The 26,982-nt window shown below is 35.6% G+C and overlaps 1 pseudogene; it reads right to left on the bottom strand.

Annotated features, from left to right (window-relative positions):
• Positions 1-678: 678 nt before the first annotated feature.
• LOC109455667 (vesicle transport protein SFT2A) lies at positions 679-6,182 on the bottom strand (annotated as a pseudogene).
• Positions 6,183-26,982: the final 20,800 nt, after the last annotated feature.

The raw sequence follows: 26,982 nt of genomic DNA, 5'->3' as shown, positions 1-26,982 counted from the left end.
ATTTTTTACGTGTACAATTCAGTGGCATTAATTGGTCCCACAATGCTGTGCAACCATCACCTCTAACTAATTCAAAACCTCTCTCATCATCCTTATGGCCCTTCCCCCATCCCTAGTAAACATTTTTTTTTTATTTCCAAGTGTGGGTTTATTTAAAAATTATATATATATATATATATATATATATATATATATATATATATACACACACACACACATATGACACATGTATGTTAAATAGATATATTTATGACACATAAGAAGCAACTTTTATCATAAAGTTACAAATTTCACACCTAAATTGTTTTTAGGAAGATGTTTCAGAATGTAGACATTTGAAGAGACAAAAAAGCTAAATATGTCTTGAAGCGCAGGTTTATCCTTAAATATTCACATCTCAACGCTATTTTGAAAAGACTGAAAAAAAAATGGCTAAAAATATTTCACAATTGGCAATGATTAAAATCGTCTTATCTTTGGAAGGGTATGTTAATAACACATAATGAATTTAAGTTCCAAGCATTTAACAGTTTAATCAAGCATGTAGTTTGCACCAGAACACAAGTGGTTTTAATTGTCATTGGAGTTGTTTTGGGGGTGACTATGGGACTGGGAAAAGCATACTTCACCAAAACCACAGCATGATTTTCAAATGCTCTTTTCAAAGAGTTTTGATTTTCAACTTAGCAGAGAAGAATCACATTTAATTACTGTATCTCTTGCATATGGGATACCTGACAGACTATACCAGGCCATTCATAAGAAAGGTAATATGCATCTATATATCACATCATTTGATATATAGATGATGTATTACAGAATTGTACACTTGAAACCTATGTAACTTTACTAACCATTGTCACCCCAATAAACTTTATTTTTTTTAATTGTAAAATGCAGAAAAAGGCCACTCCCTTCTTATGTTACTGAAGAGCAGCACACAGCGTAAATACGAAACAAAAAAGAATAATAATTGTTGCAAGCAATCTTATTTCAAACATTTTCTTCAGTTGCTTCATGCAGCAATATTTCTCAGGGTATAAAACATTGCAAAAAGTTCTATGCCACCACAAAATCACAGCAATCCAGTTGCAGATAGAACAGAACATGCTATATACAAAGCATAGGCCAAACCACTTCAATCAGGTGTTGAAATTCAGGGACAAGGCATCGAGGACCTTTGCAGTCAAGCCCAGCTGCTTGTCACCATGGCTGCCCAGGACCCTCACAGCTTCTCCAAGGATGTTTTCCCAGGCCACACTGGCCTGAAGGAAGCCATTCCTTCACCCACCCAGGAAACCCCTGGTGACTTTCATCTACTTTCTGCCTCTATGATTTTGCTTATTCTAGACATTTCATAGAAGTGGAATTACACAATTACTTGTCATTTTATGGGTGACATACTTCACACAATGTTTTCAAGTTCCCTCCATGTCGTAGCATGCATCAGAATTTTCTTCCTTTTTAAGGCTGAATAATATTCCATTGTATGTATATATTATATTTTGTTTAATCATTCATCTGTTAATGGAATCTTGAGGTGTTTCTGCCTTTTGGCTATTGTAAATAATGTTGCAATAAACACTGATCCATGAATATTTGTTTGGATCCTTGTTTTCAGTTTTTTTTTGCAGGGGGTATACACCTAGGAGTGGAAAGGCTGGGTCATGTGGCAATTCTATATTTAGCTTTTGAGGAACAGCCAAATGACTTTCCCATTTTACCTCTCCATCATTTTATAGACCCACCAGCAATGTACAAGGGTTCTAATTTCTCCACATTGTCAATAACACTAGTTACTTTTTTCTTTTATTATAGCCATCATAGTACATGTGAGGTGATATCTCATCATAGCTTTGATTTACATTTCCCAGTGACTAATGATGTTGAACATGTCCTTATAGGCCTTTTGTGTATCTTTGGAGACATGTCTATTCAAATCCTTTGCCCATTGTTTGTCTTTTTGTGGTTGATTTTAACAGTCTTTTATATATACTAAATTCAGCATGGAAATGTGATACAGCCGGGCTCATGTGAGGATTTAGTAAATTCTTTTTGATGGCCATATACTACACATAGAAAGTGACTGCATGGCCAAAAATGAAACTGGAGAGGTAATAAAGCCTAAATCATGAAGCGCCTTGACTATCATGCTTAGGTAGGTATAGTAGGAAAGGAACATCGTGGAGCATTTTAAAACAGAATGAAAAAGAAAGATAATCTCCACCAACCCTCCCGCTCCCCCCAAAAAAGTTTAAGTTCCACTTTTTTAAAGGAGAACTAACATTGCAAAAAATGTTTTAAACGTATCTTATTAAATGCATTGGAAATAATGGGGGTGGGAGAATGCATAAGTATGATGAAAAATTCAGAATATTAATGTTTTTATTGAATAAAATGAAATAAAATATAACCATATCTTTCCATTTCTCTTGATGTAGAAATGAATAGAACAAGTCCTATTCTGTACTAAGGGTTTCTTTACAACTAAAACATTATGAGTTGGATAAGTATTCATTAAATATACATATTTCCTTTCAGCACCTTGGTCTGTGTGTAGATATGGAGAAGTAGTTCTCACATTGTGGTCTTTGTGCAACAGAAGCAACAACTGGACACTAGTCAGAAATGGAAACTCTGTGGCTCCAGCCCGGACCTACTGAATCTGAAACTCGGGAGGCAGCCAAGCAGTGTGTGTTTTCACAAGGAGATTTAGAAGCAGGCTAAAAGTCGAGACTCACTAATAAATAACGATAATAACATGTCCATGACCTCAGATGAAGGGCTTTTCTACTTATCTGCATTAATTTCCCAAAGCCAGCATCAGATGAGAGGAGCTGATTTAATATTCAACAAAGGTTTGTTTTGAATAGGCAACTATTACCTAATTAAACCTTGAGCTAGATTCTGGGAAGGCAGAGAAGAAGGCAAAGCATGTGTACTTGGGAATAAATCACCTACACACAAGCCTTTCCAATCACTGATCGAAGCTAACAGCTATAACAGAATTATCCTCAGAGAGTGCCAGGAGAGCCTAGAAGAGTATTCCCCAGCTGCCTGGGTGGAATAGGCAGGGATAGTGGAAAGTTACTCAGAGGAAGAGAACCTAAGCTGAGTTTTAAAGGATGAATAGTTTTCCAGAATGACAGGGGGTGAAGAGCATTTCTTGCAGGGGTAATTATACAGGAAACTATGAGAGAGCAAGGCTCACGTGAGGATTCGGGAAATAATAAGTCTTTTACTTTTAGTAGAGGTGTAGTGCACATAAGAGCTGATTGTACGGTCAAAATTAAAATTGGAGAGATGATAAGGCCTGGATCATGAAAGGCCTTGACTACCATGCTCAGGCAGATGGTGTTGCTCCAGTTGGCAATGCACATCATGGAAACATTTAAGCCAGAAAGTAAACCAAAAATCTTTGAATTTTAAAATAATGATTTTTCCAGCTGATTAGATGATGGTTGGTGAAGGAGTCAGAGTGAAGAAAGAAATGTGTTAGATGTTTGTTATTATATTATATTATATTATATTATATTATATTATATTATATTATATTATATTATGTTATATTATTATATTATGTTATACTGGTCTTATTTTACTATAATACAATATAATACAATACTGGGTCTTATATTAATTTCTGCTCCAAAAGAAGCATTAGAGCTGATGGTCTGGCTAGGCACTATTTTCGGGGAAACAAGGTAGAAAGTGGAACAATAGTTTGGACACATATCAATATGAATTTGTTCATAGCACCACTGATTTTAGCTTAAGACATGAATTTCCTATTATTTACAACACGTCAGTGATGTCTTAATTGTCATAAGAGGTGAAAACTCTTTTAAACAATTGTCTTTAAAGATTTCAAGAAAGGATGTAGTGAGTTTATTACAAACTATTCGTTTTGCTTTAATTCAAATGAAGAAAAATGTCTGTATAGATGATTTTTTTCATTTTTCACCAAATTTGTCACTTCAAGATACATTTGAAATGTATACTTAGGTACATTTACTGAATAATTGGTTTATAAATATGACCTATATGGTCCTCACTTTAGGATAGAAAAAAAATAAATTGGCTGCATTCAAAACAGTAATATATAGCTTTAATAGCACAGAAATTTCAAGATGCACCATTTTCTTTGTTCTCACTGAACCTGTGTCAATAGGCAGTTGATTACTTTTAAATTTGGGTCTATATCTTATTTCCTCATGGAAATAAAGTTGCAGAAGTAAAAATAATGATTCTCTCCTTTTCTCTTTTGATTCTTTCTTCCTAATATTTCCATCATACTTATTAAGGGTCTTAAATAGAATAATAATCTTTCTCTTTTTTTCTTCCCTCCTTTCTAATTGCTTGGGTCCTATAGATTCAAGGGACTATGTACCTAGGAGTATGACAGTCATCTCCCATATATCCAGAGCAACTTCTATGGTTGGCAGCTATAGCCCATGAAGGGCTAGACATTGTACAAGGTCTAACAATTAAGTATGCGAATTCATCCCAGAAAAAGTATTACAACCTCATTACTGAATATCACATGGTCACCTTTGAAGTACTCCCCTTGGTAAGCTATGCACCCTTAAAGCAATTTTGGAACTTTTTTTGTGGAATGGCCATCAGAGCTGTCATCGATTACCTTGATGTCCTGAATGTCATCAAAATATCTTCCTTTTAATATTTCCTTTATCTTTGGGTAAAGAATGAAGTCATTGGGGGCCAGATCACTTGAGTAGGGAGGATGTTCCAATATAGTTATTTGTTTACTGACTAAAAACTCCCTCACAGACAGTGCTGTGTGAGCTGGTGCGTTGTCCTGATGCAAGAGCCATGAATTGTTGGTGAAAAGTTCAGGTTGTCTAACTTTTCAACCCAGCCTTTTCAGCACTTCCAAATAGTAAACTTGGTTAACTGTTTGAGCAGTGGATACAAATTCATAATGAATAATCTCTCTGATATCAAAAAAGGTTAGTAACATCGTTGCAACAAGTTCGTGAACTTAATTGTCCAATTCGTATGTAGCTAGGTCAAAGAAGACCAGAGGATCTCACCATTGAAGTAGAAAATCAACACTAATTTCTGATTAAGCAGATGGAAAATAATATTTCGGGAAATCTACACTCTCAAAGAAAGGTTATCATTTTAATAATCAAAGAAGGTAAAATATTTAATAAATTAAGAAAATTCATCCAAACTTGGAAATAAAACAAAAGGAGGTCCCCATGTCCTTTTACAGTGATAATGGAACATTACCTAATAGTCCCATGCGAAGATAATTTAATTATCTTGTCCTATGTTCCCTTGTTTGACTTGCTGTTTAGTATTAATTAGATCTCAGAGTTTATGAAGTTCCACCTTAACTCCTGGATTTGTATCTGGTAGAGATGTAAATTATTTATGCCTGATAAGAAAGATAACCCCAACATTATAGTTTTGTTGTTTTATTGAATATTAACCAGTTTTGTATCTCACTGTGTCCTCACTTGGCAGAAGGTACTAGGAATATCTCTGGAGACTCTTTTATGAGACACTAATTCCATTCATGAGGGCTCCACCCTCATGACCTAATCATCCCCCAAAGTTCCCACTTCCTAATACCATCACCTTTGGGAGTTAAGATTCCATGTATGAATTTTGGGAGGATACAAACCATAGCACAAAGTCCATAAATATTCCTATATGGCTTTGTGGTGTGTTAACTTGGCTAGGAAAACCTACATTCTGCAAAATTGCCTTTCTAGCATATTTCCAGATGAGGTGGGCTACAAGAGAGATTCTTCATGAGAGCTGGAGGAGAAAAAGGAAGCAGCAGCCATTTTGTAGCCGGAACTTGTGTTCTCCCAATTATCCAATCAAACACTAAGTACTAACCTCAGTGCTGCTGTGAAGGGATTTTGCAGATGTACATAAAGTGCCTAATCAGTTCACTTTAAATTAGGGAGGTTACTTTGGGATGGGCCTGATTTACTCTGTAAGAAGGCCTTCAGAAGTGTTTAAGCCTTTCCTGAGGACACACCTTAGGCCGTGTTGAGTTCCAGGGGCTCCTAATCATTATCCCCTGACTACCTGTGCGCACAAAGCTATGACTCATGCCTATGGGTACCAGCCTGTTTGTGATCTTCCCTTCTCGATGTTCTGACTTACCAGGATTTCAGATTTGCTTCAACAGTCACCACCATTTGTACGTCAATTCCTTGAAATAAAATAAACAGCTAAATACATACTGTGTTTCCCCTAAAATAAGACCTCGCTGGACAATCAGCTCTAATGCATCTTTTGGAGCAAAAATTAACATAAGACCAGTATTATATTAATATTGTATTATATTATACCCGGTCTTATATGAATTTTTGCTCCAAAGGACGCATTAGAGCTGATTCTCTGGCTAGGTCTTATTTTTGGGGAAACACGGTATGTGTGGAAGTGGGAGGGGTATATCCATACACCTTATTCTGCTTACCTGGTTGAATCCTGAATGATAAACCTCGTTAATGAGTTAAAGAAACAATTGCCATGTTTATTCTATATTTGTATGAGAGTCACCCTTTTTCAACTTTTATTTTGACAAGGTAAATAGTGAATATCAACACTAGTTCCTCTGGGATCTTACTAAAACCAATATTTTGTCTATTTGGAGAAAGGTTCTCTACATGCTTTCAAAGTAACTAACACTGAGTGGTAATAGTGACACTATTAAGAAATGATCTCAAATAATATTTACAAATCATATTGTTTAGAATCTAGGTTACATAATTTCTTATGTAGCATATGGAGCCCCATTCAATTTTGGGGAGTAACCTTGCAAGAATGTTTCAAACAGATACTCTAGAGCGCACTGGTAATCACTTATTTTGTTTATCGACCATTGATCTGATTGCTTTAGCCAGGTAAAAGAGACACAGGAAAAACATGAAGGACATATGATCAGGTAAGCTACTCTGGTCAAATGCTACGTCCTGTCAAGTCAGTTGAAATCAACAAGATGGAATAGTAACTGAGAAACAACTGTGGGAAAGGCCAACTATTTATATTAAGTGTTTCTGTCAATTGAGTCAAAAACATGACTCATGATGACTTTTGGCAGCTAGAGGGACAGAAAAGACTGTTATTCTTTCCAGATGAGCCCTTGGAGAGTTTCATCTGGTGAACAAGCATCCTTTTAAAATTGCCCTTGCGATTAGAAAAGGATGGGTTAAGAGAGGGATGATAATTAAAATTTGAAGAAAAGAAAGAGAGTAACGAAGGGGGGAAAATGACGCAGATGAAAAAGAGAAAAAATGACAGGGAAAAGATTCTCTTTCAAATCACCGCCCTACACCACAAAGAGGAAAGCAAGCAGTCTGTGGGATTCTCTGTCAGTGACTCAACAGTGGCATGATTAGTTGTAGCTCAGATATGGACATGGTTTGTGAGCCAACTAGGGCCCTTTACTAGACAGGGAGGGTGCGATGGAGAGAATTGGCAGACCACAGCTCCTTGTGACCGAAAAAGGAAGGGTGTAGTCTGTTTGCACTTATCCTGCATTTCATCAGTTCGACTTGTGATATTTTCATTCACTTAAAAAAATGATGAAGTGATCCCCAATGGGTGTGTTCACTTTCTAAACAATAAAGCCGTCTGTTTTTTTTGGTGATGCTAAAAGAGCAAATTTTCACCAACCGCTTTTTCCACATTACACAGGGAGGGTATTCAATATCCAAGTGGGTGGCTCCCTCAAAGGGACCAATTTTGGAAACCCCCACCTAGAAAAACAGTTTGGATTTTTATGGCTCTTTTCATCCAAAGATCTCCAGGGATTACCAAGCAAAATATGAGATCCCTGACAACATTTCAAGGTGGTAGCAGACAAGAATTGCTGAAATCTCTTGGCAGATGAGAAAACAGTGGCCAAAATGAAAGGACCACGAGACAGAAAATAACAATAGTACCAAGAACTTCATGTCTCAAACTATTACTGCTGCCTCTGAAACTTTCGTATGCCTCTGCCATAGTATAGTTTCATTGTGATTAGGTACAAAATAATACTATTTTATTAAAATACTGCCATTACCTGTGTGTCAGTGAGTATGAGTATCATAACTTCTTGAACGAGGTTCACATTTTCAAGGTCAGAAGCAATTTCCAAGGCATATGACATAAACTTGAATATTTAATATATTTTTTACCTTTAATAATTATAAGATTCCTTGGGTTGATATTAATTACTTGTGTGATTAAGAGTCAATTTGGAGGGCTAATTATGTATATGAGAATTATATAGTTTTATTTCACTATAAATTTAATTTTCAATAGAATATGCCATTTGGCTTTAGTTTGCAAGTGGATTATTTAAATTTGACAAGTGAGAGGGAAAAAGATTAGCAAATACATCTTTTATGTTCTTGAAATAGCTATATTTTACTTTTAAAAAAATGAATTTGCTTCATTACCAAATAAACCTTTTTGTATTACGCTATACTGTTAACTTTAATTCATGTTGACTCTAAGCATGAGACTTTTCCCAGGAATAGGTTTAATCAATTAGTATTGGTCTTATCCATCCAGCAGAAATGCAAACAAATATCCTGAATATTAACCACACTTCCTCTAAGTTCCTAAGCTCAGACTCAAAATATACGTCTCGTGGCCTAAAGGACATATAGGCAAATGAGCTGCAAAGAAAGGCCTTTTTTGTAATATTAGTAAAAATTTTTGCCAAATTAGTCTCTGTTCCAGGTTTCAGAAAATTCCTCATATACATATTTCAATATATTTAAAACGCTAAGTCTAGAATTGGAGGCCGTTAAATGGCTCATATTTATTTTCTTGAATATCATAATGTACCTAGTGCCAAAAAGCCTCTGGGTGTATGTACAAAATTTGTAAAAATACATAAAAACCTACTGAACCAAAACCACAGTGGAACTCACAATAACTTTCCAGACAGCATAATTCACCACTTAGTCACTGGGGAATGCCAATCTCAAAAGATAGATTTTACACCAGACCAAGAAGATCAACAAAAATAAACCCTTCTTGGACTAGGAACAGAAAGAAAGTCCAATTCGATGGCCTTAAAACAATACTAACATTAATGATAATAACAAATTAACTATTTTAATTAACTACTAACTATTTAGTGCCAACATTTAGTTGAAAGATTTTTTTAAACATTGTGCCTTTTCAAATGATACTGAATAACCAAGAACATTAATGTATGTCATAATATTCATTTTCTATTTACTGTACATTTAGATTAATATTTCTTCCTGATTTCCTATTAGATTAATTGAAAAGCTAAATTAAATGTGTTTAGCCACATGAAAGAATTATAGTGGTTACTGACTCTCTCTTATCTTTCTGTAGTCTGAGTCCAGGTAAGGAGTACAGGAACTCCCATCTAATTTACCTCCAACACATATCCTAACTTGGTTACTTCTCCCCATCCCTTTCCCACTGCCATGGTTCACACTGGAGGGATCTCCCAGGTAGGCAGCTGTAGCAGCCTCTTCTATGTCCTCTACTTCCTCTCTTCTACTTCTGCTCTTTTTCACCACATCCTCCAACTCCCACTACTACACTTTCTTAATTTGGTCCCTGCTGGGCAGTTAGACTTATCTTTTAAAAAATGGTAATCAGATCACATCATTCTTTAGTTGTAATTTCCAGTAGCTTCTCACTGCACTTAGAATAAAATCCAAGTCCTACAAGAATCTACACAATGTTTATATAGCACCTGCCTATTTCTCTGTAGTCTATATATATACCATCTGTAGTAGTTACAGTATGACAATGAAATGATGAAAATATGACTAATTAGTTTATTAGGCTTCTATTTCTTTAAATATATATATATATATATATATATATATATATATATATATATATATATCTACATCATATATACACACACATATATATGATGTATACATATTCATGTGTATACACACACACAAACACACACACACACATATATATACATAATATACAGGTATTTATAAATATATACTATGACTTGTATTCATCTTTTGTTATCAGTATATATTAAGTACTACAATTTCAATGGCTATTTTTCTTTCTTAAAATGTATATACATTTTTTTGGCACACTCTGTAATACTCAATATATACCAGTAACAAAAGATGAATACAAGTCACATTTCACCTCTGCAATTACAAGAGGTGCTCAAAGTGGTTACCATCAGTGTCCAGACATTTCTGATTATGGCGAACTACTGCTTGAGCAACGTTGACCAAAGTGTCTACTTGTATAAGTTTTTTTGGCATCCCTGGTATATACATATATATGTTGTATTGTAGATATATTCAGGTGGCTTAGTAGGTAAGAGGAGCGATCTCATAATAAAAAAAGATAAAACATGGAAATTAATATTAGGGTTTTTGTACATAAATCTGAAAACTTAAGTGTTTCCATATCACCCACTATGTCGTTATTCTGTGCCTTTCCTCTGCAACAACAAAGACAGAACTTTCATGCAAATAATTTATGAAAGTCTATTCTTGGGGGCTTAGGGCAACTAAAATCAAAATGAAAGAGACAATGGAGTAAATAACAGAGGAATACTATGACATATTACAAGAAATCAAAAGACCTCAATTCTAGCCTATTTTGCTAGCTGGGTGATTTTAGGAAAAAATAATGTCTTAGATTCTACTCCTTTGTAAGATGAGTGTGGTTACTAGAAAATCTCCTCATTCTTTACACATGTATTATTTTGTGACTCTACTAAGAAATGAGATCCATGAATGTGTAGAGGACAACAGTTTGACATTAAATGCTCTATCCACCCACTTCCCCTTCCTATTACCTTTATCCTTCTCTACACTATTAAAATGGTAGAAATATCAACCTTTGGGTCCTGAGTAGTATTCTAGGTGTGATCAAACAATACAATGAATGTTTAAATAAAAGAACATGTATTACAGTAAAAGACACATTGCCATTAATCCCTATCAAATACTCCCCCTTGCTTCGAACACACTTATCCCGTCATTCTGGCCACTTTCTGAAGCAGTTCTGTAAGTCCTCTTTCGTGAGTATCTTTAGTTGCTCCATCAGGGCTACCTCGATGTCCTGAATCATTTTGACTTTGGGGAAGAGCCGGAAGTCGCATGGTGCCAGATCCGGTGAATAAGGCAGCTAAGAACACACCATAATGTTTTTATTTGACAGAAATTGCCATACCAGAAGTGATGTGTGACACAGAGCATTGTCATGATGGAAGATGATTTATGGCACACTTTAAAGCACACCTTCTCTCAACCATAGCTCACACCCGACTGCACCAAAAATTTGAAACTTGTCACACACTGTTACTAAGGTTTGATGCGTCACTTCCCATGTTGAAGATCACTGCCTTTTCATTGGATGGCACTTGGTAGCAGCACTCACTGTATTTTGTGATCACAATGGAAAGGCTCCACGTCACACATCACTTCTGGTATACGGCAATTTCTGTCAAATAAAAACATTATGGTGTGTCCTCATCTACCATATTCACCGGATCTGGCACTGTGAGACTTCTGGCTCTTCCCCCAATGTGTCTTCCTCTACACATTCATGGATCTCATTTCAAAATGATCATGAAAGGTAAACATTTTGAATAGATTCAGGACATCGAGGCAGCCACAACAGCGCAACTAAAGACACTTACAAAAGAGGACTTCCAGAACTTCTTCAGAAAGTGGCAAGGATAATGGGATAAGTGTGTGTGAAGCGAGGGGGAGTATTTTGATGGGGATTAATGGCAATGTGTCTTTTACTCTAATATTTTTTTAATTTAAACATTCACTGTATTATTTGATCACACTTAGTAGATTGTTCAAGTATAACATAGAACAAAGGACTCAATTGAGAAGTTAAATGAATTTTGAAATTCATAACAAATACAATTGTTTAAAAGTCAAAGAGTTATTCATAGGCAAGACCCGAAGCATTTATCATGGGGACAGTTTTCAGTTTGTGGTTTTAAATTACAATAATGACTCTTCTTAGAGGAGCACAGAGGACTAAATAAAGATGATGAAATAAGCATAGGGTAGGAGGATTGAGGATGGTAACCAAAGTAACTTCCCTGCTACACAGGAAAGTATTAAACACACACATACGCAGACATACCTCTGGACAACGAAGGAGTGTGGAAAACATTTGAAGGCAATAGTTTAAGGTTGAAATGCTCTGTGGGTCCCTGAGAAGAGAGCCAGAACTCCACACTTTTGGGTCTTGACATGTTTGCTTAGAGGAGAAAAAAAAATGAGATAAAAATACCCAGAATGGATTGGCAAAATCCCAATGGAGAGAATTTCTATCTTATTTCACAGGAACTATTGAGGAAAATAATTTGTTCATTCAGAGAGATTCCAGGATGTCAAGACAAACCTGGAGAGAGATTAGAAATGACAGAAGGAGGTGTTTCCTAGGATGAGCCTAAGAACGCACCTTACAAAGTCCAGCAGAACTAATTGTGGTGGGAAGAGCAAATGAGAAGACACAACTCCCAATAGTAATGGGAGGAAGAAGCACACTCAATATCTTCTTTAGACTGAATGGACTTTGGCCAGAAGTTGAGACGATAGAAGTGATAGACCACATAACTACAGACCACAATGGACTAGGGAAGGTAGCTGTGCAATCAGTCTCAAAAACCCAAAATCACACAGATCAAGGACTACAGCAGAGGGATAACCAAACAACGGCAATTACGTCAGGCTCCCTCAGTAGGAAAACTATGTTTGTAAATCAGAAGTGACTTACCTATCTGGAAGTTCCTAGGCTAATCATGTTATGCCATCTGTAAAAATGGGAGTTCTATAACCATGATCACTTATTTAAAAATGGAGACAAAATTAACTCACATAAGTACACAACTGAATTGTGACTGCAAAAACATGTAATCTCTTATAAATGTGCATCAGTGTAACTAGAAGATGGAATTTTAATGTATTATTTTTGTTGTTGTTGTTGTTGTTATTTTTAAGAGAAGAGTCGTGTGCCTATTACTGACGCTGTTGACCAGAATGGCAACAGAGGGTGTGGAACCATCTATTTTTCACAATATATAGCTAGAACAGAAAATTAACTCTTTCAATTTCCTTATTTTTTCTTTCTCCACAGGAAAAATTTAGGGGAGTATAGTGATTTCCATGAGAAAAAAAACACACAAACAAACACCTTTCATACAACAGTGATATATAAATTTACCCTTTAATTTGAATATAAAGACATGTGACATTCTGGAGCCCAAGCTGTTGAAAGGAAACAAAATTACAAAGGAAACATGCAACTTATGACATGAAACATGAAGAATTATTAAGAGAGAGTCAAATTATGTACAAGTCTTCCTTGACTACCTAAACTTTTATGAATGTATTTAAAGTAAGAGATCAAAAAGGAAATTGAATCAGGAAGATTATGTAGCATCATCTATTGACTCAAGATTGTCTATAGTAAGATACCAAATATACTTGAGATTTACTCTCAGACATTAGTGCTCTTAAAAATTTATATTCATGTATCATTGTATTTCTCAGTCACAGATAGGCAAACTTTTATTCTACTAACTTCACAAATGCTTAGATTTATTAAGATTTACTATAGATACCCTGAAGAATTATTCAGCCTTCCCTCTAACCATGTGAAAAACAGTAGAGAATCAACAAGGAAATTGTATCTGTTGAGGATATGCCAAGTGTAGAATTGTCAGAATTCTATGGAAAAAGCAGGGGGAAAGGTAGACAATGAAATAGGGGTATTTATTTCTGTGTTTCAATTGTTTGAGAAATTGTTGTCTTGAACCAAATATTCTCAGATAAGAAATGCAAACTAAATCAAATAACTGTTCAGGAAACAATGCCAATAGCTAAAGGATCATAATTATATGTGGAGAATTTTCAATCCTCCAGAAATATGTTTTAGTCTGCAAACATATGTTTTAATTTCCAAGTCTTGAATAGTCTTTCCTCAATATTTCAAAAAATACTTGCAATAGCTATATTGTAGAACCTCACTTATCTGATAACAGCTTATTCAAAATAGAGTGTAATATGAAGACTACTATTGTATAGTTGTATAGATAGAGGTTTCCTGCTACTGTTGAATATTTATTTGAAATAAATTTTCAAGTTTACAAATATGCATGTAGGGAAACTGGTATACCACTCACCAGCTGAGAAAGTATGCTAAATATCACTATGAGCAAACACCACAAAGACCACATTTAAAGTACCAGGATCACTTCATGACATGTTTGTACTATACATTTAAATGTCTTCACACTAAAACCTAATCACCATGACTGAAATAATCATGGGGTGGTCTCCATTAGTCACCAAGGTCTCTAAAATAAATGAGCTAACCCTGACATTTCTATTCACATGAGAAACAGGAGCCTAAATTAGAACTATATAATGGGGAAAAAAGCATTTATAAATATTGCTCTATATTATTGATAATATTAACCTTTAGTTTAATATCTTTCCCCCAAAATGCAAACTAATATTTTTAAGAAGATTAACCAAAAAAAAACCAAAACATAGTTACCATAGGTTTTATTTTTAGAATTTATTTTCCTGAATTTATAAGGAATGCACAGAAAAGAGAATTCAAATGATATTAAAGTGTATTCAATAAAAAGTAATTTGATTTTCCACTTCTGCCCAGCTTTTCTCCCCAGCTGCTACCACTGTTAATAGCTCCTTTAATATCTTCCCACAAGTATCCTATACACATATAGGTATGTACATGTAGATTTCTTTTTAATACACAACCATTAGTATGATGTGGAGCCTTTTCTATATCTTGATTTTTCCACTTAATAAAATAAGAACTTTTTCAATTTCAATGCATATAAAGCATTCTTATTCTTTTCAATATCTGCATAACATTCCATTGGATTAATTTAAAATAAATTATTTAAACAGTTCCACTGATGCACATTTTTCAGTGCTCAATGACTGTTCGTATACATACAAGGTCAGACAATTAAGTTCGTGAACTCACCCTAGAAAAAGTGCTATATACCTCATTGCTGAATATCACTATAGTCACCTTCGAAGTACTCCCCTTGGGAAGCTGTGCAGCAACTTCAGTGCCTAGTCTACACTTCTTAGCAATTCGCGAACTCTTTCTGGAACGGCCATCAGAGCTGTTGTCATATTACCCTTGATGTCCTGAATGTCATCAAAATGTTTTCCGTTCAATATTTCCTTTATCTTGAGGTGAAGAAAGCAGTCATTGGGGCCCAGATCAGGTGGGTAAGGAGGGTGTTCCAATAGTTATTTGTTTACTGGCTAAAAATTCCCTCACAGACAGTGCCCTGGGAGCTGGTGCATTGTCGTGATGCCAAGAGCCATGAATTGTTGGTAAAAAGTTCATGTCATTTTTGTCTAACTTTTTCACCCAGCCTTTTCAGCACTTCCAAATAGTAAACTTGGTTAATTGTTTGTCTAGTTGGTACACATTCATAATGAATAATCCCACTGATATCAAAAAAGTTGAGCAAACATGGTTACAAGTTTGCAAACTTAATTGTCTGAACTCATGCATTATTCTGTACATGTGAAAGTATATCTGTAAGATAAATTCCTAGAAATTGAATGCTGGGACAGGGGACATGCATTTACATTTAGGTTAGAAAAAGAAAGCTGTATTTAATTTCAGTTATGTCAATTTATGTTCCCATCTAAAGTATGAAAGAATGTATTTCCTCATATTATAAGGTTTAGAACTTATTTCTTGCCATTTTGAAAGTTAGTAAGTTTCACCTACCACTGCAAAATAGAAAAAAAAAAAAATGAAAGTATACAAATATAAATTAGCATTGAAAGGTTTGCATGTTTCCTTTTAATAAAACAAAATATAATCTCCAAATCTGAATTTTCTTTGAATGGATAAACTGACATCATTTTTCACAAAGCTAAGTTATATTAAGACTAATTGTTCTCTCCAAATTTTAGCATAATTAAAAATAAATCAAAATAAAATAACTTCAATGTGAATGGAAATAGCACAAACAGTAGAAAACTGCATTTCTTCATTATACTTTAGAGAGGTAGAAAACACTAGTAATCAATTTAAGATCATTCAGCAATCATCAAATATTTAATTCTATTTTTCCTAATTTACTTATTTTCTCAAAATGTCATTTTTGTTGTTGTTTTTTTAATAGGAAAAGCCAGGACTTTAGCTTTTCCAAATAAACTACACTTAGGGATTAAAAGAAAAATCTTCAGCAAAATGTTTCCTCATTTAATTACTAGTTTCTTTTTTTGAACACATTTGTGGATGTCTGTGTGAAAACACTACTTTCAACTTTAATATTTGAATTCCAAGACTACAAATGAACAATTAAGAATTGCCTGCTCAACAATATTTTCCTTTAAACAAAATCACATTTTACATTTAAAAATTAATTTAAAAGAATCTAGCAGATACACATATTTTTTACCATATTATACCTCAGTATGAAGTTTTTATATTCAAAAGAGCCAAAATACCCCAAAACCTTTGAGGTGTGAATATTTTTCTATTTGTCCATAAGACATAGGATTAAATTTTAAAGCAAGAAGAAAAGAACTTCTGGAGCATTTAAATATGGTTGTGAAAAACTATTTTGTTTATTTGCTTTTTAACTTGTTCTAGGTTGGCTAACCTTCTCTTGTATTTCTTCTCATATCAATACACAGTCAGAGGTGCTTTTGCTCTGAGACAGCCCCAGTAGTTTTAACTTGATACTTTGAAACATGAGGCATCAGAGTTAAGTGAAACTCCTTGGGTGTCAAAAGTGTTCCTACAAAGAACTGCTCAACTGAAGATTGTCTCTCTTAGAGATTCAAGAAAAGGAAATGCTGGCTCCCTGAGCCCCTTCAGCCAGACTCCAATGATGCCTCATATAAGTATCTGGTAGGGATGCTAGCTTGACCTATCTTTGACCACTGCTGGAGTAAAGGATTATCCAGGAATGACTAAAGAACAGTGGCAGAAGGTCAGTTCCACTGAGGATTTTGAATGAGACTCTCAGTAGAAGAAGAATGGATGCCTGGAGTAATGGGATAGAAAGAAGGGCCGGAGGTGTGTCTCCAGTTGGCACCAGATGCCCAGGTCTAACGATCCTTGTCTGAGCAGAACCTGAAAGCTTTTCATAAGACACTAAGGCGTAATCAATCATAAGGCCCCAGCATCTCATAAAATATTAATAATCTCCTCCTCAGTGACTATTATTAGCCCCATTGTTGCACAGAAGTTTCATTATACAGAAATAAGTTTTTAAAACTTTCTCACAATTAGAATCATCAGTGATTGATATTTTGTAACACATAAAAATATGTTGTTGCAACCGGCATTTACCATAGTATATGGGGCTTAGCATATTTAAAAATAATTGTCTACCGTGTTTCCCCGAAAATAAGACCGGGTCTTATATTAAGGTTTACTCCAAAAGACACATTAGGGCTTATGTTCAGGGGATGTCATCCTGAAATATCATGCTAGGGCTTATTTTCTGGTTAGATCTTATTTTCGGGGAAACATGGTATAATCTCTTCCCACTGTGATCCATAATTAGCAATGTTGTCAGCTGTCTTTCTAAAGTGAGGCCTTATTAGCTGTGTCCCATCAGCTATATCATTTGGTGCTCACCACCAAGAGATAAAGTCTAAACTCCCAGATTACTTGATATACTATTTATGATCTAGCTCCAACTAACTTCTAACTTCTCACATCTCTTTCCATTCACCTATATACATTTTGCATTATAGACATTAAACGCTTCATGAAGTTCTTCAAAGGTAACATTTTTTTTATATAACTCTGAGCAATTGTTTTTAACCATCTACCTGTTACACTCCTATTATGTCTTTAAGATTAATTATCTACCATCTCTTCTGTGAGGTCTCAGTAATCACTATGGAAAAAAGTTATTAACTTCTTGCACTATGATCTCACAAATCTGCTAGAGATTGTATTAACTTTTATTGCAATTATTTCTCTATATGTGTTTACCCTTTATTAGACTGTTACTTAATTTTCAGTAATTGATGTTTATATTTGCGTGCCTAATGCCTATCTGAGATTTGATCCATGAAAGGTAATCAATAAATGTGTGTTCAATGGATGAATAAACAATGAATTAAATATACAAATGAAGCAAAACCACATTGAAGATCTACACAGTTAAATATTTTTCTGGTGGAAGGCTGCCTCATTTTTAATACCCTAATTTTATAGAAAATACGTGTCTCTTAACACAGTATTCTTCAGCCAATATTTATACAGAAAAAAATTACATTTATGTCTCTAAAATTCAAAATGACATATTTTGGTAAATTGCTTGGGGAAAAGTAATTTTCCAAATAGAAATGATAGAATGTCAGAATCACATAGACATTTTGAGAAGCAGGCCAAATCTCAACAAAGGGGGTATTCATCTTAGATGTTGCTGGCACTAAGAAAAGCCGTGTTGCTGCAAACAAACTTTTTTTAATAAGCATATCAATTACGTTTGGTAATCTGGAAGAAATTTTTTAAATATTTAACAGATACTTATATATGAAAATGTTATTTTTTTTTTCAGAAATTGCGAGTGTGGGACTGAAATATTTTTCCCATATAAAATAATGGGAAACAAATTCTTGGTTAGCATTTTCATTCCAATTGTCTGATTTTGAGAAACAGATTATTAATAAATGGGAGATAGCTGTATTAAATTAGAGATTTAATACATTCAAATCATTGTGCCATTTATTGTAAGAAATATAAAAATAAAGATGATTTGTGCCTTGTCTTTAAGGAGCGCACAATTTAGTTTATGTCTAAGAAATATGATAGGATCACAATCAATTTTCATTTCCAATACTAACCCATGAAACTCTAGCAGTTACATAGGGGGCTATGTTGGTAAGGATTCTGATACTACAGCCCAGCTTGGGAGATGAAACTACGATGAATGGCAATGTTTGTAACAGTAACATACTTGCCACCATGACTCTAGGGATTCACACACACACACACACACACACACACACACACACACACACACACTACTTGTAATTGAAATGATAAGCAAAAATTTTCAGGAAGAGGTGACACTGAAGCTGAGCAGAGTAATTTTGGGAATAGAGATGGAAAGAAGTCGTCAAAGTAAAATAGTGTCAGAAGCAAAGCTTAGAAGAGAAAGGACTTGGGAAAATCCAATAAAAGAAAGAAGTCACTGGGTTGAGACCAAATGTATTCCTCTTGTCCTCACAATGGAAGCACAGGGTAGCTCCCCAGAAAGTCTCTTTCAACTTGACAGATGACCAATGAGAAGACTCTTCAATGGAATAGCAATTTTGCAATAACTTGGAAAACTAAAACAGCATATCAATTGCTAGTAGTATACGGGAGAAACTAATGTTAATTGTAAGACAAACTGTACTAAGTGAAGAAAAGGAAAGTGAAGAGGTATCTCTGATTCAGTTAATGAAACACGGACTGGAAAAAAAACATATAGAACTGATATAGACAAAATCTAATCAATAGAGAGTCATAGTAAAAAGAGGAATTTTAGTTGTGATGAGATTACAGAATCACTACCTTCCAAAGATAGGCTCAAAAAGAGAAAGAAATTATTTGTACTTACTGATAGAATAAAATTCCAAAAATCTCAGAGTTAAATTTCAACTGAAATGTTTCCTCGCAAATATTATGCATCCTACATAGTTATTTCAGATTTCCTAGGAGTTGTACGTCCTGGGGCATGAGTTCTGATGGAGACATATATTTCAGGATCAGCCTTAAATTGGCCTCAGAGTCATCTTTATGAAAATAAGATAAGAGAAAGTACCTTTCGGTGGATGGGAGGAGAGGCTTACTGAGAGAACTAAATTTGTTCTACTATCAATCAGTTTGCTACTTTTATTTAATCTCTTCTTGTTTCTATATTTTAAAAAAATCTGCTTGCCCTCTTATTTTTAGCTTCTTTTACCAGTCTTGTCTCAAGATAATAATGTTTACAGCCCCTAAATTGCTTTTGTGCATATCAGTTGTCTCGTACATCATCTAATAAATAAAAAATCTGATTCTTTTCTACCGTGTTTCCCTGAAAATAAGACCTAGCCGGACAATCAGCTCTAATGTGTCTTTTGGAGCAAAAATAAATATATTATTATTATATTATAATTGATAATTAATATATAATTATTATATCATATCATATCATATATTACACTATATTATATTATATTATATTATATTATATTATATTATATTATATTATATTATATTATCTTATCTTATCTTATACCTGGTCTTATGTTATACTAAAATAAGACCAGGTCTTATATGAATTTTTGCTCCAAAAGACGCATTAGAGTTGATTGTCTGGCTAGGTCTTATTTTCGGGGAAACATGGTATCTTAGCCATTCTTTTCCCCACAATCTATCCAAATTCTTCAATGACTATTGTACCAATGTGGGTTCAACCAGAGTAATGGAAGTAATAGGAGATACGTATTGAGATTTATGGTAAGAAAGTGGCTTACACGATTATGGGGGCAAGCTATTCAAGTCTAAACTCTATAGGGCAGGCCATCAGGAAGGGCAGACCTGAACTTGCCAGCATGGACTGAAGCTACTGTCCACAGGCATATTCCATCTTCTCTCAGGGAAGTTTCTGGTTTTAAGGCCCAGTTTTAAGAACTTTAAACCTACTGAATTGGTCAACCAAGATAATCTCACTTAAAGTTTAATGATCATGGACCTTAAGTGCATCTAAAAATATATCCACAGCAACATGCAAATTAATGCTTGACTGAATAACTGAGGGCTGAAATCTAGACAAGTTGATGGTCAAAAAACCCTCATGGCCCATCCCTTATCAACTTGGCATGCATATACTCCTTATTAAGCCACACTTACTATCCAAATTAAGATAATAACAAAGTCATATTTCCATTTAACAAAATACAGCTATCCTCCATACAATTATAAATACATTACTACTTAATTCCAGAAGAGGATGCAAAGTCATTTCCTGATGTTCACTTCTCCTTTGATATTCTGTAACATAAATACCATGATACAAAATGAACTATTATTAATATATCTTATGTTAGAAGATAAGGCGATGAGAGGGAAGAAATTAAAAATAGTCGGTTAATGTCTATGCAAACATACATGAAAATAAGCAAAAAATATTCTTAACTATTACAGTTCTTGCTTCTGCACTAGTCACTTGGTCATAGTTGGCATTTATAATTGCTATTCCTTATTCCCTTTGCATTCAGCAACAACTCCAACTGGTTATGGTTCTTTGTATGGCAAGGTAACCCCAAACCTTCACTGATAAAGATTCTGTACCATTTGCACCTCTGCCTGAATTGGGTTGTTTTCATTTCCCATTGACTTTAATCACAGGACATGGTAAAATTAAAATATGTCCTAATGGGTTTCCGGTGTTCCAGACAGAATCTTTCACACTTCCATTTTTTAACAGCAATTTTTCCTTGACAATTGATATCAATCACACCAGCCAGTACCGTAACTCCCTTGTGTGCCAGTTGATTCAAAGTTATAAAGATCAAAAAGTGACTCAGTGACAGTCTCAACTCCCAGTCCAAGAGAATAATTATTGTGTCTCCTGGTGGAAGCATTTCTTTCGATGGAATTAAGTCCTCTAGACCAGCAGAGCTTAAGGTTTTGGGGACTGGAAGCAAAGATTTTGCGTGTGGAACACTAGTGGTAATAGAGAGCAGGGCCATTCCCATGTTTATTTTTCATGCCTGGACCAGTGGGTCCTGGCTAAGGGAGTAACAACACCATATATTGGACACTGATTTAGAGCATATACAACCTCTGCAGGGCATTGCGCCAACCTTAAAAATATGGCCACCTAGGTGGCATTGCACCCAAGTCTTTAAAACATCATTTCACCATTCTAGTAAGCCAGCTGCTTCAGGATGGTGGGGAACATGGTGATACCAGTGAATTTCATGAGCATGGGCCCAGTGCCACACTTCTTTTGCTGTGAAGACAGTCCTTTGATCAGAAGCAATGTTGTGTGGAATATGGTGATGGGGAACAGGCATTCTTAAAGTCTACAGATGGTAGTTTTGGCAGAAGCATTATGTGCAAGGAAGGCAAAATCATACCCAGAGTGTCTGTTCCAATAAGAACAAAATACTGCCTCCTCCCTAATGGAAGCGGTCCAGTGTAATCAACCTGCCATCAGTTAGCTAGCTGATCACTCTCAAGAAATGGTACCATATTGCAGACCTGTGTTGGTCTCTGTGGCTGGCAGATTTGGAACTCAGCTGTGACTATAGCCAGGACAGCCTCAGTGAATGGAACCAATGTTGTTGTGCCTGTGCATAACCTCTCTCCACCACGGCCACTTTGCTAATGAGCAAAATGACACAAGTGCCTGGGAAAAGAGGCTGACTGGTTTCCACAGAATGGGTCTTCCTATCCATTGCATAATTAAAATCTTCCTCTACTGAGGTCCCCTTTGATGAGCATTAGCAAGGGATACAACTGTCTACAATCTTTGTCCATTCAGGAAGCTCTATCTACAGATCTCATTCCTCATCATCCTTGTCATGAATTTTCTAATCACATTTATTCCAAGTCCCTGGCTTTCCAGCCAAATCATTGGTCAGAGTCCATGAAGAAACATAGACTTGTAATTCTGACCATTTCTTTTTCGAGGCAATATGAATCAGATGTATTGCTCAAAGTGCCATCCACTAGGAGGATTTCCCTTTACCACTGCCCTTCAGGGATATCCCAGAAAGGGCCTGCAGTGATAGAGGTGACAGCTTTTGGGTGGTGCCTGCATAGATGGTGGTGCCTCACTATTAGATGGTGGTGCTTCACCATCTATAAACCAGGTCTAAGTTGTCTCTTCCTCAGTCAGCTGGTCAGAAGGAATGTCCCACGAGATCGTAAGTGCAAGCTGAGAAACAGAAGGCAATGTAGCAGGAGTAGGGGCCTTGACTATTTGGGCTAATTCCTCATACAACTTATTCCTTCAAGGCCCTGTCAAGCACGATCTCATATAGATTACCTTTATTTCACAATGGAATGCTGCTGTGCGTGCCCAACTGTATAGCCTCACACGTCAAACAATACCCAGTTCATGATGGAAAACTCACTTCACATGAAAATTTGGTGGCCCATAATTCAGTATGTACTACTGATGGATGACTAAACCCAGGATGGATGGATGGATGGATGGATGGATGGATGGATGGATGGATGGATGGATGGACGACGGATGGATGGATGGATGGATAGATAGATTGATCCTATAGTTTGTTTCCCTGGAAAACTCTAATACAGCCTATATCAATACATTTGGCCGGATTCAAATTCATGTCCCTTCTCCCATTAGCCAATACCCTTAATATCCATTCCCACACATATTCCCCAGATTTCTGTTTATATAAATTGGAAAAAAACAAACAAACATGCAGTTATGCAGTTCTATTGTTGTGTTTTGCAGTGCACTTTCTGGCAGGTCACACTTTGTTTTTCATCCTTTTCAGCCTGCTGGGACTTTAGTCTAGTTATAGGTCTAGAAACAAAGACAGGTAGTGCAGGGAGGTCATGAGAAGAGAATCAGTAGTGCTTTGTATAGACAACAATTGCAGAGGAGGCCATTACAGGTTTCAGGCTAAGAAAGACCAACCTCCTCAGAAGGGAATATTTTACATCATTAAAAAAATTTATTAGTCTTATTAAACATACAAACACACACACAAACACACATAATTCATCTTCCACATATTTCTCGTACCACTATCCTCCATTCTAAAGTGTACTGAGATGCACTGGAGACTTAAAGAAATAATCACTGGATGATTAGTAAACATTTTCTAGATTTTTCTTATAAAGTTTTTATGTTCGACTACAGATCAGCAAAGAGGAAAAACAAAAGGCTCAGATGGAGCCTGTGGAAGTTATTATTTTGCAGGAGTCCAAATACAGCTGTAAAATGCACATTCTTTGAGGTGATTCATCTTTGTTTTATATAAATTTATTCTCCTTTTTCTTTATCCATGTCAGCAGTTCATTTCGTACTTCTATCTCACAATCTATCAGCATCATCAAAACACATTGTTTCATTTATACATCAGGAACCCTCAATTGACTTCAAAACAATTTGTCTGTTTTCACAACAAATTTATCTTTACTATCTCTTTGATTGCATTGAGATTTATATATTTATATGATATGATATGATATATATAGATGTACATATATATATATACATATTTTAGGGTTTCATATAAGCAAAAACAGGATTAAAAACTACCGTTTATTGAGAAGTCACTAAATACATGGCACTCCACTAATGGAAAAGTGAGAGAGATTGAGGGAGAGAAAGAGAGACTTCCTTCCTTCTGTAAAACCCTATTGTTGAGCCTTTGTGAAAGAAGATTACTATTATATTTTCCCTATCTGTAATGGAAAGGACAGACATGAAAGCACATGGAGTTACACGAGGGGAAAAAAAGTGTTTGAATAGCGATGAGGAGAGTGCCATGGCCATGTGCAGTACACAAAATTCTAAGATTCCCCAGATTGCTACCTCCAGGGCACATTTCCTGTATGATCCCTTTCTCTTCAGTCTCAGCCAGATTTGTGAATATGATGGGATATCACACCCATAGTTATGTTACATTTTAAAGCGGAAGGAATTGTGCAGATTTAATTAAGTCCTGAATCTCGTGACTTAGAGTTACCCGAAAGGGAGATTAACCTAAGTAGGTCTGAGTTAACCAGATTCGTTCTTTAAAAAAGTCAACTACTCAAAACAGCAGCAGACACTCTCTTCTGTTGGCCTTACAGAAGCACACCACCATGTTAGGGAGAGGGCCATCTGACAGTAAATTGCAGTTGAGAGCCTCAGACCTACAATCACAAGGAAATGAATTCTGCCAACAATCTAAATTATCTTAAATGAAAACCCTAAGTTCCAAATGAGAACGCAGTCTGGCCGACACCTTGATTTTTGACTTGACCTTGTGAATTTGGGCTAATTTTTTAACACTCAGACCAAATATCATCTGCAATGAAATACCCTTCTTGTTATCCTCAAGCATAGATAAGTGCTGTTTCCTCTGTGATCCCATAATGCCTTATTCACATCTTGGTTACAGCAATGTTTACACGAGTGTAATTCATTCACATGGGTCTGTTCTGTTATTGATCATGAGACTCTAAAGGATGGGACCTTGTTCTTTTTATCTGTATATACCACCATGCCAGGTAATAAGCACTAAATAATTATTAAATTTATCCATTCATATATTTATTTTCTTCATACGATTTGCTAACAGAACGACTGTGGGGCAATAACTTTATTCACTGGTTATGGAAAGAAACCACAAATAATCCATATGTTACTAATCAAAAACTGACCTTATAAGATAGGAGCTACAGTAAAAGGAAGGGCAGAGTAAGAAACTGTCTTATAAATAAGACGTTGACTTGGCAGGTAGTGAAACATGTGAATAACTTATTCAAAGAGAAAGAGTTATCCTTCTTAAAACTTTATATAATCAGATAATATCACACACACACACACACACACACACACACACACACATGACTATGTCCATATAAATATTGTTTGCAGTTCCATGATTCTTGACTCCCAGAGTGGTAATTATAAAGGGAAACTCAATGACTTTACTCATTGAGTTTAAAGGGACTTTACTCAATGAGTAAAGTCATTGAGTTTCCCTTTATAATTTGCTGGGGTGGGGGTGGGAACAGCTTTTTAGTGCATTGTAATTCCATCACTATGTAGGTAACCGGTCTCAATTTATAATATATTCACTTAGACATTTTCCTAAATTCTAATTATGCAATTTGCCTTTAAGTTGTTCCGTCTCATTCCAGAAAGTGTTTAATTAAAAAAAGAGAGAAATAAACTCTAAGATGTGTGATTAGTAAATGTTGTACTTATAGTTATGAATAAAAATATTGTTTCACTGTCTCGATGTGAGTCACTTTCTTGTTTGTTTTGGTAGCCTTTAAAAAATCAAAATGCTCTAGTAGCTTCCTCTGGCAAAAGGAGAAGAGCTCTACAGATTTTAGTCTAACTGCCTGCCATCAGTCACAGAGCTGGAAAGGCCCTGTAGCACACAAGACCATCTGAATGACGCAGAAAAGTCCTTTTCAAGGGTCTTGGAACATGCAATCACTTGGCTGCCATCAAATATTCCTCAAGTCCAATAGACCAGAGGGTCTTTTGGCTCTGCCAAGAAGAGTGACAGAGGCTATAAAACTGTCTGCTCGCCTCCTCAGCTAAATGTCTTGCCAGAAATCACACAGAGTCAGAGCTGTTGAAAATACGGCTGCTTTATTTCGAACTGCACCCTGCAAAAGATGCTGCTTCCTACTCTCTCACTCCATCTACTGGAGTTTACTCAAAACACTGATCTAGTTAACACTCAGCTAGGAAAACTGCATCCCAGAGTCCCTTCAGTCCCCTGTTGTTTCCCCTTGAGGATAAAAACCTCAAGGCGCCGAGAGTCTCATGGCCAGCGACTGGAATTTGTTTGCAGAATCCCTTTTTTTAAGGAAAAAAAGGAGCAATGGGCAGTCTGAATAAAGAAAAGTTCGTTCTGAACGTCATATCCAATTGTTGAGTGACTCCTCCAGAATAACTTTGCTTTCACTATTTTTCCAGAACTTTCCTCCTTTTTTTTGCATGCGCCTTGTAATTTGTGGTAATGGTATCAATAACTTGCAGGAGAGGCCTGGGTCCTGGATTTGAAGTCAGATGATAAAACTTCAGTTCTATCCTGTATACCTTAATATCAGAGATTCACCAGTGTTCTCAAAGTTTCTAGAACAGATGTTCTTACTTACGGGGACTGCATTAAAACTCTGGTGTGACAAAAGAGGTACTCTGTAATATGTCTAATATCCCTAATTAGGGAATCCCACCTTCAATTCTGAGCCCTACCACTCTCTCCCGTTTGCCTCTTGATC

Source organism: Rhinolophus sinicus, linkage group LG12 (assembly GCF_036562045.2).
Source record: "Rhinolophus sinicus isolate RSC01 linkage group LG12, ASM3656204v1, whole genome shotgun sequence".
Taxonomy (NCBI): Eukaryota; Metazoa; Chordata; class Mammalia; order Chiroptera; family Rhinolophidae; genus Rhinolophus; species Rhinolophus sinicus.
The sequence above is the reverse complement of the archived record's forward strand: the minus strand, read 5'-3'. Positions and strand labels throughout refer to the sequence as shown.